The 18530-nt window shown below is 28.3% G+C and overlaps 1 protein-coding gene across 4 annotated transcripts in view; it reads right to left on the bottom strand.

The window, feature by feature from the left end:
- The window catches only part of LOC143040695 (uncharacterized), a 1057191-nt gene that overhangs the window by 17763 nt on the left and 1020898 nt on the right, over positions 1–18530 (bottom strand). The window lies entirely within an intron of this gene.

The raw sequence follows: 18530 nt of genomic DNA, 5'->3' as shown, positions 1-18530 counted from the left end.
AACCTTCGTGCACGCATATATACGTACTGTACACATGTGTATTGCAATATATGTATATGTTTTCTTTTGGTTTTGTCTTTTATTTTCTGCGTGTGTTTTGTGCGTTGGTTTTGGTCTCGTCTCGCACCTCAGGTACCCTTTTTATGTATCTATTTATTTATTTATTTATCTATTTATTAATTTTTGGTCAGCTGTGCGAGAACAGTGGCCGGAAGGTTTGGTAAACGTGGCAACACTGTAAGCTTTAATCAGAATATTTATCCTGGTCACTATGGCAGGGGTGGTTCCCCCTTCCTGCTAGTTTGACCATGACGTAAACGAACACAATGTTGCCATATTTTACATAATATTGCATCGGTGTGCCCGTAATATGTGGAAGCAACCATCTATATTAGCATATATGTGTAGAGTTTTTGGTGTGTGTGCGTGCGTGCGTGTGTGTGTGTGTGTGTGTGTGTGTGTGTGTGTGTGTGTGTGTGTGTGTGTGTGTGTGTGTCACTGTTCCCACGACCTTTTTACACCAGATGGTTGTCACCAACGTAATCAAAATGAGCAATTACATTCAAATCCTTTAGATAAAATATAAAAGATATAAACCTAATTCTAAATGAGCTCGATCTTTTATTCTTCTCGGCCTCCTTTTCCTCCTCTTCCTCCTTTTCCTCCTCTTCCTCCTTTTCCTCCTGCTGCTCCTGGTCCTCCAGCTCCTCCTCCTCCTCCAGCTCCTCTTCCTCCTCCAGCTCCTTTTCCCCCTCCTCCTCCTTTTGGTCCTCCTGCTCCTCATTTTCCTCCTCCTCCTCCTTCTCCTCCTCTCGTATTCCTCCTGTTCCTCGCGCCTCCCCCTCCAGGTCCTCCTCCTCCTCTTCCTCCTCCATGAGGAAGAATGACCTCATTACCTGTAGGGAAAGGTCGGACCTGGTCAGGCCAGGTCAATTCCCTTAAACTTTGCTGTGATTGGAAGCTGATTGACTGATCCTGATTGGCCTGAACTGTGATTGGCTATCCAAGTTGTAATTGTTTAATGGTGGCAAATGACTCAATATTGTCTAAAGGTGCGCAGGGAAGTGGGATAATAAAGGAGCGAAGGGGACGAGGAGGAGGAGGAGGAGAAGAAGAGGAAGAAGAAGAAGAAGAAGAAGAAGAGGATGATGATGAGGAGGAGGAGGAGGAGGAGGAGGAGGAGGAGGAGGAGGAAGGTGATGGAACTCCAAATGAGGAAAGATAGAAGAGGAAGGGGGGGGGCGAGAGCTAAAAGGGGAGACAATAGAGAAACGATAAAGGTGTGTGAGGGAAGTATGGGAGAAAAGAAGAAATAGGGAGGGAATGGAAGAGAGAAATAAAGCGGAGAGAAAGTTGAAAGACGGGAGAAAGATGTGGAATCGCGTCTAGGTTACCTGGACAACTTGAGCGTTTATTTCTGAAGTGAAGTTTATTTCTGAAGTGGCATTCGGTGGTACCTCTTACATTTTTTTTTCATTTATTATCTATTATTTGTTCGTTTATTCATTTATATTCTATTTCATTTATTTTATCTATATATTATTTTATTATTATCATTACTATTTTTTTTTCCGTTTTGGGGAGGCTGTCACTCGCCCGGACCTCAATCATCTAGTAATGGTAATAGTAATGATAATAGTAATGGTAATAGTAATTACATTTCCTAAAACTGAGGTCAGGGTTGTAGTTTCGTGGTTTCTGCTTTTCATCTTTTTTCGAATACAAGAGTGCCGTTTGCCAATTCAGATCGTGAAGAGTTGTTGTTTTAGGTTGCAGATTACCAGCGATTCTATCCTTATGACCAATCCCGCCGAGAATGTAAAGAGAAGGGAAGAGAAAAACAAAACAGAATATCCTTGAAGAGAAGAATTCGGTGGGTGGGGGGTGAGGGGATAGTGTGTGTGTTCACCTTGGTCTTTGCATCACGTGCTGGACTTGTGATCAACAGCTATTTCCCTCCCAGAAGAGACATCAGAGCTCGTATGACCGATCTATGAGTAATGCTGTGACCTTACATGTACACACACACCCAACTCCCCGCCTACGAGTTGGAGTAACGACTCGAAGCGCAGCGATACTGAAATTACTTCAGCCCTGGACAGGATTCGAACCTGGACCGCTGTAGTGACAGCCTGAGAGACTACCAACCGCGCCACCGAGTCGTGTGTGTGTGTGTGTGTGTGTGTGTGTGTATTTACCTAGTTGTATTATACGGGAAGGTAGCTATGCTCGTAGTGACCCGTCTTTGTATCTTTGAGCATCAAGTTTGTTCTTAAATTCTTGTATTATATTTACACACACTGTTGCCTCGTTTAATTTACTCCAGATATCCACCACTCTGTGTGGGAAGCTATTCTTTTTCAGACCTCTTCTATAACTATCTTTTTGAGGCTTTCATATCCTCTTGTTTTTCTCTTGCCCCACTTTAATAGATCATCTCTGTCTAGGACTTCCATTCCTTTCATAATTCCGTAAATGGTCAGTAGATCTCCTATTTCTCTTTTTTGTTCCAGGGTTGGTAGTTCCAATTTGGACAATCTTTGTTCGTATGTCAATTTGGAGTGTGTGTGTGTGTGTGTGTGTGTGTGTGTGTGTGTGTGTGTGTGTGTGTGTGTGTGTGTGTGTGTGTGTGTGTGTGTGTGTGTGTGTGTGAGAGAGAGAGAGAGAGAACGTATCTTAAGGGAAAGAGAGAAGGAGGAGAGAGACAGGGAGGAAATGAGTGGGGAGGGGGGAGAACGGAGAACGGAAGACAGCGACCGCGGAGAGGAAAACTGCTTAGAGGAAGAGAAGATGGGAAGAGGAGGAGGAGGAAGCGGGGGTGGTGGTGGAGGAGGCGAGGGAAGATGATGTGAGGAGGCGAGGAGTAGGGAGGAGGAGAAGAAACATAAAAAGTGGGGAGAGATTTTCTTAATTCCGAAAATCGTAAATTATTTCGAGTATGAATTATAATTTTAAGTTATTATTATAAATTGTAGATGATACAAACACGAGAACTCTATGCTCAGGCCGAATCGTAAGTAAATGTTCAACCGTGTGTGCGCGTGCGCGTGCCCTTCGCATGCGAATATCTCAATGTATATTACACTTAGGTAAAACGCGCTCGCGCAAGAACGGATGCGCACACACACAAAAGCGTGCGCGCGCGTTCACGCATGAAGATCTTGTGTATTAGGTAAACACACGCACACACACACACACACACACACACACACACACACACACACACACACACACACACACACACATAAAGCTCTTGTATATTACATTCAGGTAAAACAGTCGCGCGCTCATACGAAAATGCGCGCGCGTTCGTGCGTGTTCCCTCTCGTCTCTGTCGGCGCGAAGAACGGAGCCAGAATTCTTAGATGAGCTTGATGACGCACAAAGAGGTGTTCCGTCCTTCTCTCCCTCGTTCTGGAGTCAGAAGATTAACCGAAATCTGCTCTCGTGTTCCTGTTTTGTCTTCGAAGACATCTTAGCGCTTAAACACCTTTAGAATAATGTCGTCTTGTGTAGATTTTTTCATACTCGGCTTCAGATAGTTCTGTTATGCTATATTGGATACCGTGTTGAACTTATGAGCAGGTCTTCACGAGTTCGATTCCCCGGACCCAGTCGGGGAGGCGACCCAAACATCGGTCTAAAAAGAAAAGGAAAAAAAAAAAAAAAAAAAAAATCCCGCAAATGACAGCGCACCGTCCTACCAGAGGTTTCTCACTTCCCACAGCTTGAGAGTGGAATGGTGAGTTTTGTAGGTGAGCGCAGGCTTAAACGTAGTGGCCATCGGTCCAGAATTCGGACACTCTTCAGGTGAATGAAAACTTCTGGTTGGTGGAACATTAAATGAATGTCCCTGTATTGAAGAGTGTCTTTGTCATTTGAAGCACAATGTATCTATATTATCTATTTGTCTATTATCATTTATTTTTCATTCATTTATTCATCTATTTCACTGATAACAATAGCTAATTTTTCACTTGAAGGGCGTGGAGGGGGAAAGTAAATTTCGACAAGAAAGTTAGTGGTTGTTAGGACATCTTAAGATGGAGACACCACTCCCTCCCTCCCTCCACACCTTCCTCTTAAGTCCTAAGATCCCCCACCTACACAAGAACAAAAATACGTTTGTCCTCAACGGGAATAAAGTCCACGGAGTGGGATCGTCGCCTTGAAGGGGTTTAGCGAGATCGTAGTGTGAAGCTTCATTGGAGGCATATCAGCTTGGCTATATTCTGCTGTGGACAATCGCTCGCGAACCGAGAACTCATGTCTTCTCTTAGGTTCTCCTCTTCCTCTTCTTCGTCCTCCTTCATCCTCCTCTTCCTACCCTTCCTCCTCCTCTCTCTTTTTCGTCCTCCTTCCTCCTCCTCTTCCTACTCTTCCTCCTCTTTCTATTCTTCGTGCTCCTTCCTCCTCCTCTTCCTACTCCTCCTCCTCTTCCTCTTCCTCCTCCTCCTTCCTCCTCCTCTTCCTACCCCTCCTCCTCTTCCTCTTCTTCGTCCTCCTTCCTCCTCCTCTTCCTACCCCTCCTCCTCTTCCTACCCCTCCTCCTCTTTCTCTTCTTCGTCCTCCTTCCTCCTCCTCTTCCTACCCCTCCTCCTCTTTCTCTTCTTCGTCCTCCTTCCTCCTCCTCTTCCTACCCCTCCTCCTCTTTCTCTTCTTCGTCCTCCTTCCTCCTCCTCTTCCTACTGCTTCTCCTCTTTCTCTTCTTCGTCCTCCTCCTCTTCCTTCCCCTCCTCCTCTTTCTCTTCTTCGTGCTCCTTCCTCCTCCTCTTCCTTCCCCTCCTCCTCTTTCTCTTCTTCGTGCTCCTTCCTCCTCCTCTTTCTACCCCTCCTCTTTCTCTTCTTTGTCCTCCTCTTTCTCTTCTTCGTCCTCCTTCCTCCTCCTCTTTCTCCTCCTACCTCCCCCCTCCGTTTCTTCCTCCCTCTCCCCCATCCCCTCCGCTTCTTCCTCCCCCCTCTCCCCCCCCCCCTCCGTCTCCTACCTCCTTCTCCGTCTCCTACCTCCTTCTCCGCCTCTTTCAGTGGCAGAAGTCCAGGTGTGAAGAATCACTTTGGACTTGTTATTATTACTATTATTTCATTTCCATTCTTTCATTTCCATTCTTATCATAAAGACCAAGACAGGAGCATTATTGTTTATTTTATTCGTTTATCTATTATTAATTTTTAATTTCTTAATCATCTCCTTCGTCGTTTACTCCGTCCTCTTTGTCGTTTTCTTTCTCTGCTCTTTGTCTTGGAAAACAGCGTCCGGCCTTGGCCGATTCTTTTATTCTTAAAGAAGAAGTTTCTGGTACAAGACGGGCGTCGAGAAAAAGGAAAAAATGTGGCCTTTGTTTTCTTATTGAAATTTTATTTTATTTTTTGGTTAATGACGTGTCTGTCACACTTCTTTTAAGCTGAAGTAGTTTGTGGAGGTGTTTAATCTTTTTAAAATAAACTTAATATAAAAATTTGCTTGTTTTTGCTTTGCCTATTTTTTTGTTTATTTACCATTATCATTATTATTATCATTACTATTACTATCATCACTACTACTATTATCATCACTACTATTATCATCATCACTACTATCATTCATTACTATTATCATTACTATTACCATCACTATATTACCATGGTCACTACTATTACCATCACTACTATCGTCGTTATCATTCCTGTTATTACCATTACAATTAATGGTAAGTAATGATAAAAGTAATGGTAATGGTAATAAAATGGTAATAGTAATAGAAATGGTAATGCTCATAGTAATGGTAATAGAAATAAGTAAGATAATAGAATGGTAATAGTAATTATGAAAGTAATGGTAATAGAAGGGTAATAGTAATATGATAATAGTAATGGTAATAGTAATGCTAGCTAATAATAGTAATGATAATGGTAATGATAAAAATAGTAATGATAAAAGTAATGATAATAGTAATGATAATAGTGATGGTAATAGTAATTATAATGACAATAGTAATGGTAATAGTAATGATGATGGTAATAGAAATGGCAACAGTAATGATAATAGTAATGGTTTATCATTACTACTACCATTACTATTACCATTACTATTACCATTATTATCATTACTATTACCATTACTATTATCATTATTACCATTACTATTATCATTACTATTACCATTATCATTACTATTACGATTACTATTATTTCTATTACCATTACTATTATCACTATTAACATTACTATTCCCATTACTATTACCATTACTATTATCATTCCTATTACCATTAATATTACCATTGCTATTATCATTACTATTACCAATACTATTATCATTACTGTTGCTATTACTATTACCATTATTATTACTATTACCATTACTATTACCATTACTTTTATCATTACTATTACCATTACTATTATCATTACTATTACCATTACTATTATCATTACTATTACCATTATCATTACTATTATTTCTAATACCATTACTATTATTACTATTACCATTACTATTATCATTATTATCATTACTATTACCATTGCTATTATCATTACTAATTCCATTACTATTATAATTACTGTTGCCATTACTATTACCATTATTATTAATATTACCATTATTATTATCATTACTATTACCATTACTATGATCATTACTAATACCATTATCATTACTATTATTACTATTACCATTACTATTATTACTATTACCAATACTATGATCATTACCATTACTATTATCATTACTATTACCATTACTATTATCATTACTATTACCATTACTATTACTATTAATATCATTATTACCATTACTATTATCATTACTATTAGCATTATCATTACTATTAGCATTTCTATTACCATTACTATTATCACTACTATTACCATTACTATTATCATTCCTATTACCATTACTGTTATCAGTACTATTATTATTACTAAATAGTAATGGTAATAGTAATGATAATAGTAATTGTAATAGTAATGGTAATAGAAATGATCATGGTAATAATGATAATAATGGTAATAGTAATGATAATAGTAATAGTAATGGTAATAGTAAAGATAATAGTAATGGTAATAGTAATGATAATATTAATGGTAATAGTAATGGTAATAGAAATGCTAAAAGTAATAATAATAGTAATGGTAATAGTAATGATAATAGTGATGGTAATAGTAATTAAATGATAATAGTAATGGTAATAGTAATGATAATGGTAATAGAAATGGCAACAGTAATGATCATAGTAATGGTAATAGTAAAGGTTTATCATTACTATTACCATTACTATTATCATTACTATTACCATTATTATCATTACTATTACCATTACTATTATCAACATTACTATTATCATTATTACCATTATCATTACTATTACCATTATCATTACTATTACGATTACTATTATTACTATTCCCATTACTATTATCATTCCTATTACCATTACTATTATCATTACTATTACCATTAATATTACCATTGCTATTATCATTACTATTACCATTACTATAATCATTACTGTTGCCATTACTATTACCATTACTAATACCATTATTATTACTATTACCATTACTATTACCAATACTTTTATCATTACTATTACCATTACTATTACCATTATCATTACTATTACTATTATTTCTATTACCATTACTATTATTACCATTACTATTACCATTACTATTATCATTCCTATTACCATTATCATTACTTACCATTACTATTATCATTCCTATTACCATTATCATTACTTACCATTGCTATTATCATTACTATTACCATTACTATTATCATTATTGTTGCCATTACTATTACCATTATTATTATTACCATTACTATTATCATTACTATGATCATTACTAATACAATTATAATTACTCTTACCATTACTATTATTACTATTACCATTACTATTATCATTACTCTTACCAATACTATGATAATTACTATTACCATTACTATTATCATTACTATTACCATTACTATTAATATTATAACTATTATCATTACTATTACTATTATCATTACTATTGCCATTCCTATTAGCATTATCATTACTATTAGCATTTCTATTACCATTACTATTATCACTACTATTACCATTACTATTATCATTCCTATTACCATTACTGTTATCATTACTATTATCATTACTAAATAGTAATGGTAATAGTAATGATAATAATAGTAATGGAAATAGTAATTGTAATTGAAATGATAATGGTAATATCAATGATAATAATGGTAATAGTAATGATAATAGTAATGGTAATAGTAATAGTAATGGTAATAGTCATGGTAACAGTAATGATAGTAATGGTAATAGAAATGCTAAAAATAATAATAATAGTAATGGTAATAGTAATGGTTTATCATTACTATTACCATTCCTATTATCATTACTATTACCATTATTATCATTACTATTACCATTACTATTATCATTATTACCATTACTATTATCATTACTATTACCATTGTCATTACTATTATTTCTATTACCATTACTATTATTACTATTACCATTACTATTCCCATTAATATTACCATTGCTATTATCATTACTATTACCAATACTATTATCATTACTGTTGCCATTACTATTACCATTATTATTACTATTACCATTACTATTATCATAAATATTACCATTACTTTTATCATTACTATTATCATTACTATTACCATTATCATTACTATTATTTCTATTACCATTACTATAATTACTATTACCATTACTATTACCATTACTATTATCATTATTATCATTACTATTACCATTACTATTACCATTGCTATTATCATTACTATTACCATTACTATTATAATTACTGTTGCCATTACTATTACCATTATTATTAATATTACCATTACTATGATCATTACTAATACCATTATCGTTACTATTACCATTACTATTATTACTATTACCATTACTATTATTACTATTACCAATACTATGATCATTACTATTACCATTACTATTATCATTACTATTACCATTACTATTATCATAACTATCATTACTATTAATATCATTATTACCATTACTATTATCATTACTATTACTATTATCATTACTATTGCCATTACTATTAGCATTATCATTACTATTAGCATTTCTATTACCATTACTATTATCACTACTATTACCATTACTATTATCATTCCTATTACCATTACTGTTATCAGTACTATTATCATTACTAAATAGTAATCGTAATAGTAATGATAAGTAAGATAATAGTAATTGTAATAGTAATGGTAATAGAAATGATAATGGTAATAGAAGGTAATAGTAATATGATAATAGTAATGGTAATAGTAATGCTAATAATAGTAATAGTAATGACAGTAGTAATGATAAAAGTAATGGTAATACTAATGATAAAAATAATAGTAATGGTAATAGTAATGATAATAGTAATGGTAATAGTAATTATAATTATAATAGTAATGGTAATAGTAATGATAATGGTAATAGAAATGGCAACAGTAATGATAAAAGTAATGGTAATAGTAAAGGTTTATCATTACTATTACCATTACTATTATCATTACTATTACCATTATCATTACTATTACCATTACTATTATCATTACCATTATCATTACTATAACGATTACTATTATTTCTATTACCATTACTATTATTACTATTACCATTACTATTCCCATTACTCTTACCATTACTATTATCATTACTATTATAATTCCTATTACCATTACTATTATCATTACTATTACCATTACTATTACCATTGCTATTATCATTACTATTGCCATTACTATTATTATTACTATTACCATTACTATTATCATTACTGCTACCATTACTTTTATCATTACTATTACCATTAATATCATTACTATTATCATTATTACTATAAACTATTATCATTTCAATTACCATTACTATTATTATTACTATTACCATTCATATCATTATTATCATTACTATTACCATTGCTATTATCATTACTAATTCCATTACTATTATAATTACTGTTGCCATTACTATTACCATTATTATTAATATTACCATTATTATTATTACTATTACCATTACTATGATCATTACTAATACCATTATTTATTACTATTATCATTACTATTGCCATTACTATTATCATTACTATTATCATTCCTATTACCATTACTGTAATCATTACCATTACTATTATCATTACTATTACCATTACTATTATTTCTATTACCATTACTATTATTACTATAAATATTACTATTCCCATTACTATTATCATTCCTATTACCATTACTATTATCATTACTATTACCATTGCTATTATCACTATTACTATTATCATTCCTATTACCATTACTGTTATCATTACTAAATAGTAATGGTAATAGTAATGATAATAATAGTAATGGTAATAGTAATTGTAATAGAAATTATAACGGTGATATTAATGATAATAGTAATGGTAATAGTAAAGATAATAGTAATGGTAATAGAAATGCTAAAAGTAATGATAGTAATAATAGTAATGGTAATAGAAATGATAATAAATATGATAATAGTAATGGTAATAGAAATGCTAAAAGTACTGATAATAGTAATGGTATGAGTAATGATAATAGTAATGGTAATAGAAATGATAAATACGATAATGGTAATGGTAATAGTAATGATAATGGTAATAGTAATGGCAAAAGCAATGGATCATAGTAATTAATGGTAATAGTAAAGGTTTATCATTACTATTACCATTACTATTATCATTACTATTACCATTATCATTACTATTACCATTACTATTATCAATTATAATCATTACTAATTACCATTACTATTATCATTACTATTAATTATCATACTATTAACTATTATCATTATTATCATTACTATTACCATTATTACTATTACTATTACCATTACTATTATTACTATTACCATTACTATTATCATTAGTAATACCATTACTATTATTAAAATTACTATTACCATTACTATTATGATTACTGTTATCATTACTATTACCATTACTATTATTAATGTTATCATTTCTATTATTACTATTACCATTATTATTACTATTACCATTACTATTATTACTATTACCATTACTATTACCATTACTATTACCATTACTATTATTTTTACTATGATCATTACTATTACTATTATCATTCCTATTACCATTACTATTATCATTACTATTACCATTGCTATTATCATTACTATTACCATTGCTATTATCATTACTATTATCATTACTGTTGCCATTACTATTACCATTATTATTACTATTACCATTACTATTATCATTACTATGATCATTACTTATACCATTATTATCATTACTATTACCATAACTATTATCATTACTATTACCATTACTATTATCATTACTTTGATCATTACCATTACTATTATCATTACTATTACCATTACTATTATCATTACTATTACCATTACTATTATCATTACTATTAATATTATCATTACTATTACTATTATCATTACTATTGCCATTCCTATTAGCATTATCATTACTATTAGCATTTCTATTACCATTACTATTACCATTATCATTACTATTACCATTACTATTATCATTACTATTACCATTACTGTTATCAGTACTATTATCATTACTAAATAGTTATGGTAATAGTAATGATAATAATAGTAATGGTAATAGTAATTGTAATAGTAATGATAATGGTAATATCAATGATAATAATGGTAATAGTAATGATAATAGTAATGGTAATAGTAATAGTAATGGTAATAGTAATGGTAACAGTAATGATAGTAATGGTAATAGAAATGCTAAAAATAATAATAATAGTAATGGTAATAGTAATGATAATAGTAATGGTTTATCATTACTATTACCATTCCTATTATCATTACTATTACCATTATCATTACTATTACCATTACTATTATCATTATTACCATTACTATTATCATTACTATTACCATTGTCATTACTATTATTTCTATTACCATTACTATTATTACTATTACCATTACTATTCCCATTACTATTACCATTACTATTATCATTCCTATTACCATTAATATTACCATTGCTATTATCATTACTATTACCAATACTATTATCATTACTGTTGCCATTACTATTACCATTACTATTACCATTACTATTACTAATACTTTTATCATTACTTTTATCATTACTATTACCATTATCATTACTATTATTTCTATTACCATTACTATTATTACTATTACCATTACTATTACCATAACTATTCATTACTATTATCATTACTATTATAATTCCTATTACCATTACTATTATCATTACTATTAATATTACCATTACTATTATCATTACTAATACCATTATCGTTACTATTACCATTACTATTATTACGTTACTATTACCGTTACTATTATTACTATTACCATTACTGTTATTACTATTACCAATACTATGATCATTACTATTACCATTACTATTATCATTACTATTACCATAACTATCATTACTATTAATATTATCATTATTAATATTATCATTACTATTACTATTATCATTACTATTGCCATTACTATTAGCATTATCATTACTATTAGCATTTCTATTACCATTACTATTATCACTACTATTACCATTACTATTATCATTCCTATTACCATTACTGTTATCAGTACTATTATCATTACTAAATAGTAATGGTAATAGTAATGATAATAATAGTAATTGTAATAGTAATGGTAATAGAAATTATAATGGTAATATTAATGATAATAATAATGGTAATAGTAATGGTAATAGTAAAGATAATAGTAATGGTAATAGTAATGATAATATTAATGGTAATAGTAATGGTAATAGAAATGCTAAAAGTAATAATAATAGTAATGATAATAATGATAATAGTGATGGTAATAGTAATTATAATGATAATGGTAATAATAATGGTAATAAATGGCAACAGTAATAATCATAGTAATTGTAATAGTAAAGGTTTATCATTACTATTACCATTACTATTATCATCACTATTACCATTATTATCATTACTATTACCATTACTATTATCATTATTATCATTACTATTACCATTATCATTACTATTACGATTACTATTATTTCTATTACCATTACTATTATTACTATTACCATTACTATTCCCATTACTATTATCATTACTATTATCATTCCTATTACCATTACTATTATCGTTACTATTACCATTACTATTACCAATACTTTTATCATTACTATTACCATTACTATTATCATTACTATTACCATTATCATTATTATTTCTATTACCATTACTATTATTACCATTACTATTACCATTACTGTTATCATTCATATTATCATTATTATCATTACTATTACCATTGCTATTATCATTACTATTATCATTATTGTTGCCATTACTATTACCATTATTATTATTACAATTACTATTATCATTAAAATTACCATTACTATGATCATTACTAATACAATTATCATTATTTTTACCATTACTATTACCATTACTATTATCATTACTATTACCAATACTATGATAATTACTATTACCATTACTATTATCATTACTATTACCATTACTATTACCATTACTATTATCATTACTATTAATATTATCATTACTATTAATATTATCATTACTATTACTATTATCATTACTATTGCCATTCCTATTAGCATTATCATCACTATTAGCATTTCTATTACCATTACTATTATCACTACTATTACCATTACTATTAGCATTCCTATTACCATTACTGTTATCAGTACTATTATAATTACTAAATAGTTATGGTAATAGTAATGATAATAATAGTAATGGTAATAGTAATTGTAATAGAAATGATAATGGTAATATTAATTATAAAAATGGTAATAGTAATAATGGTAATAGTAATGGTAATAGTAATGGTAATAGAAATTCTAAAAATAATAATAGTAATGGTAATGGTAATAGAAATGCTAAAAGTAATGATAATAGTAATAATAATAGAAATGATAATAAATATGGTAATAGTAATGATAAAAGTAATGGTAATAGTAATGATAATGGTAATAGTAATAAAAGTAATGGTAATAGAAGGGTAATAGTAATATGATAATAGTAATGGTAATAGTAATGCTAATAATAGTAATAGTAATGACAGTAGTAATGATAAAAGTAATGGTAATACTAATGATAAAAATAATAGTAATGGTAATAGTAATGATAATAGTAATAATAATGGTAATAGTAATGATAATGGTAATAGTAATGATAACGGTAATAGTAATGGTAATAAAAATGGCAACAGTAATAATAGTAATGTTAATAGTAATGGTTTATCATTACTATTACCATTACTAATACCATTATTATCATTACTATTACCATTACTATTACCAATACTTTTATCATTACTATTATCATTATTACCATTATCATTACTATTACGATTACTATTATTTCTATTACCATTACTATTATTACTATAAATATTACTATTCCCATTACTATTATCATTCCTATTACCATTACTATTATCATTACTATTACCATTGCTATTATCATTACTATTACCATTGCTATTATCATTACTATTATCATTACTATTCTCATTACTATTACCAATACTTTTATCATTACTATTACCATTAACATAACTATTACGATTACTAATATTTCTGTTACCATTACTATTATTATTCCTATTACCATTACTATTATCATTACTATTACCATTGCTATTATCATTACTGTTGCCATTACTATTACCATTATTATTACTATTACCATTACTATTATCATTACTATTACCATTACTTTGATCAATACCAATACCATTATTATCATTACTATTACCATTACAATTCTCATTACTATTACCAATACTTTTATCATTACTATTACCATTATCATAACTATTACGATTACTAATATTTCTATTACTATTACCATCACTATTACCATTACTATTATCATTCCTATTACTATTACCATTGCTATTATCATTACTATTTTCATTACTGTTGCCGTTACTATTACCATTATTATTACCATTACTATTACCATTACTATTATCATTACTATTAATATTATCATTACTATTACCATTACTATTACTATCATTACAATTGCCATTACTGTTATCATTACTATTATCATTAAATAATAGTGGTAATAGTAATGATAATATTAGTAATGGTAATAGAAATGATAATGGTGATATTAATGATAATAGTAATGGCAATAGTAATGACAATAGTAATGATAATATTAATAGTAATGATAAAAGTAATGATAATAGTGATGGTAATAGTAATGGTAATAGTAATGGTAATAGAAATGGCAACAGTAATGATAATAGTAATGGTTTATCATTACTATTACCATTACTATTATCATTACTATTACCATTATTATCATTACTATTATCATTACTATTACCATTATTATCATTACTATTACAATTAATAGTATTACTATTATCATTATTACCATTAATATTATCATTACTATTACCATTATCATTACTATTACGATGACTATTATTTCTATTACCATTACTATTATGATAGTAATTACTATTATCATTACTATTACCATTACTATTATCATTATTACCATTAATATTACCATTTCTATTATCATTACTATTAACTTTACTGTTGCCATAACTATTACCATTACTATTACCATTATTATTACTATTACCATTACTATTATCATTATTTTTACCATTACTTTTATCATTACTATTACCATTACTATTATCATTACTATAACCATTATCATTACTATTATTTCTATTACCATTACTATTATCATTACTATAACCATTATCATTACTATTATTTCTATTACCATTACTTTTATTACTATTACCATTACTTTTATAATTACTCTTATCATTCCTATTACCATTACTATTTTCATGACTATTACCATTGCTATTATCATTACTATTACCATTACTATTATCATTACTGTTGCCATTACTATTATCATTATTACTATTATCATTACTATTACCATTAATATGATAATTCCAAAACCATTATCATTACTATTACCATTACTATTATTATTACTATTACCATTACTATTACCATTACTATTACCATTGGTAATACCATTACTATTACCATTATCACTACTATTACCATTACCATCACTATTATCATTACTATTAGCATTTCTATTACCATTACTATTATCACTACTATTACCATTACTATTATCATTCCTATTACCATTACTGTTATCAGTACTATTATCATTACTAAATAGTAATGGTAATAGTAATAATAATAGTAATGGTAATAGTAATTTTAAAAGTAATGGTAATAGAAATGATAATGGCAATATTAATGATAATAGTAATGATAATAGTAATGCTAATAGTAAAGATAATAGTAATGGTAATAGAATTGCTAAAAGTAATAATAATAATAATAGTAATAATATTAATGGTAATAAAATGCTAAAAGTAATGATAATAGTAGTGATAATAGTAATGGTAATAAATATGATAATAGTAATGTTAATAGTAATGATAAAATTAATAGTAATAATGGTAATAGTAATAAAAGTAATGGTAATAGCAGGGTAATAGTAATATGATAATAGTAATGCTAATAATAGTAATAGTAATGACAGTAGTAATGATAATGGTAATGATAAAAATAATGATAATACTAATGATAAAAATAATAGTAATGGTAATAGTAATAGTAATGATAATAGTAATGGTAATAGTAATTATAATAGTAATGGTAATAGTAATGATAATGGTAATAGAAATGGCAACAGTAATGATAAAAGTTATGATAATAGTAAAGGTTTATCATTACTATTACCATTACTATTATCATTACTATTACCATTACTATTATCATGACCATTATCATTACTATTACGATAACTGTTATTTCTATTACCATTACTATTATTACTATTACCATCACTATTGTCATTACTATTATCATTCTTATTATCATTACTATTGCTATTACTTTTATTATTACTGTTGCCATTACTATTACCATTATTATTACTATTACCATTACTATTATCATTACTTATACCATTATCATTACTATTATCATTACTATTACCATTACTATTAATATCATCATTACTATTACTATTATCATTACTTTTACCATATTATTATTACGATAAATATTTTTTTATTACCATTACTATTCCCATTACTATTATCATTACTATTATAATTAGTATTACCATTACTATTATCATTACTATTACCATTACTATTATTACTATTACCATTATTATTACTATCATTACTATGATCATTACTTATACAATTATTATCATTACTATTACCATTACTATTATCATTACTATTAACATTATCATTACTATTATCATTACTATTGCCATTCCTATAAGCATTATCATTACTATTAGCATTTCTATTACCATTACTATTACCATTATCATTACTATTACCATTACTATTACCATTATCAGTACCATTACTATTATCATTACCATTATCACCCCTATTACCATTACCGTTATCATTACTATTATCATTTGTATTACTATTACTATTATCATTACTATTATCATTACTTAAGAGTAATGGTAATGATAATAGTAATTGTAATAGTAATGGTAACAGAAATGATAATGATATTAATTATCATAGTAATGGTAATAATAAAGATATTAGTAATGGTAATAGTAATGATAATAGTAATGGTAATAGTAATAGTAATGATATCAGTAATGGTAATAGTAATGATAGTAGTAATAACAATAGTAATGGTAATAGTACTGATAATAGTAATGGTAATTTAAACTATTACTATTAATATTACCATTACTATTACCATTACTGTTATTACTATTACCATTACTATTATCATTACTATTGTCATTACTATTAGTATTATAATTACTATTAGCATTTCTATTACCATTACTATTATCACCACTATTACCATTACTATTATCATTCCTATTACCATTACTGTTATCATTACTATTATCATTACTAAATAGTAATGGTAATAGTAATGATAATAATATTAATGGTAATAGTAATGATAATAGTAATTGTAAAAGTAATGATAATAGTAATGGTAATAGCAATGGTAATATTAATGATAATAGTAATGGTAATAGTAATGATAATAGGAATAGAAATAGTAAAGATTATAGTAATGGTAATAGTAATGATAACAGTAATAATAATAGTAATGATAATATAAATGATAATGATAATAGGAATAATATAAATGATAATAGTAATAATAATATCAATATTAATAGTAATGGTAATAGTAATGATAATGGTAATATTATGGTAATGATAATAGTAATGGTAATACTGATAATAGTAATGGTAATACTAATGATAATAGTAATGATAATAATGGTAATAGAAATGATCATAGTAATGGTAATAGAAATGATAATAGTAATTGTAATAGTAAAGATAATAGTAATGGTAATAGAAATTATAATAGTAATGATAATAGTAATGGTAATAGGAATGATTATAGTAATGCCAATAGAAATGGTAATAGAAATGATAAAAGTAATGATA

The sequence above is a fragment of the Oratosquilla oratoria genome, chromosome 29 (genome assembly GCF_046742065.1).
Source record: "Oratosquilla oratoria isolate Oo_2021 chromosome 29, ASM4674206v1, whole genome shotgun sequence".
In the NCBI taxonomy this organism is placed as follows: domain Eukaryota; kingdom Metazoa; phylum Arthropoda; class Malacostraca; order Stomatopoda; family Squillidae; genus Oratosquilla; species Oratosquilla oratoria.
The sequence above is the reverse complement of the archived record's forward strand: the minus strand, read 5'-3'. Positions and strand labels throughout refer to the sequence as shown.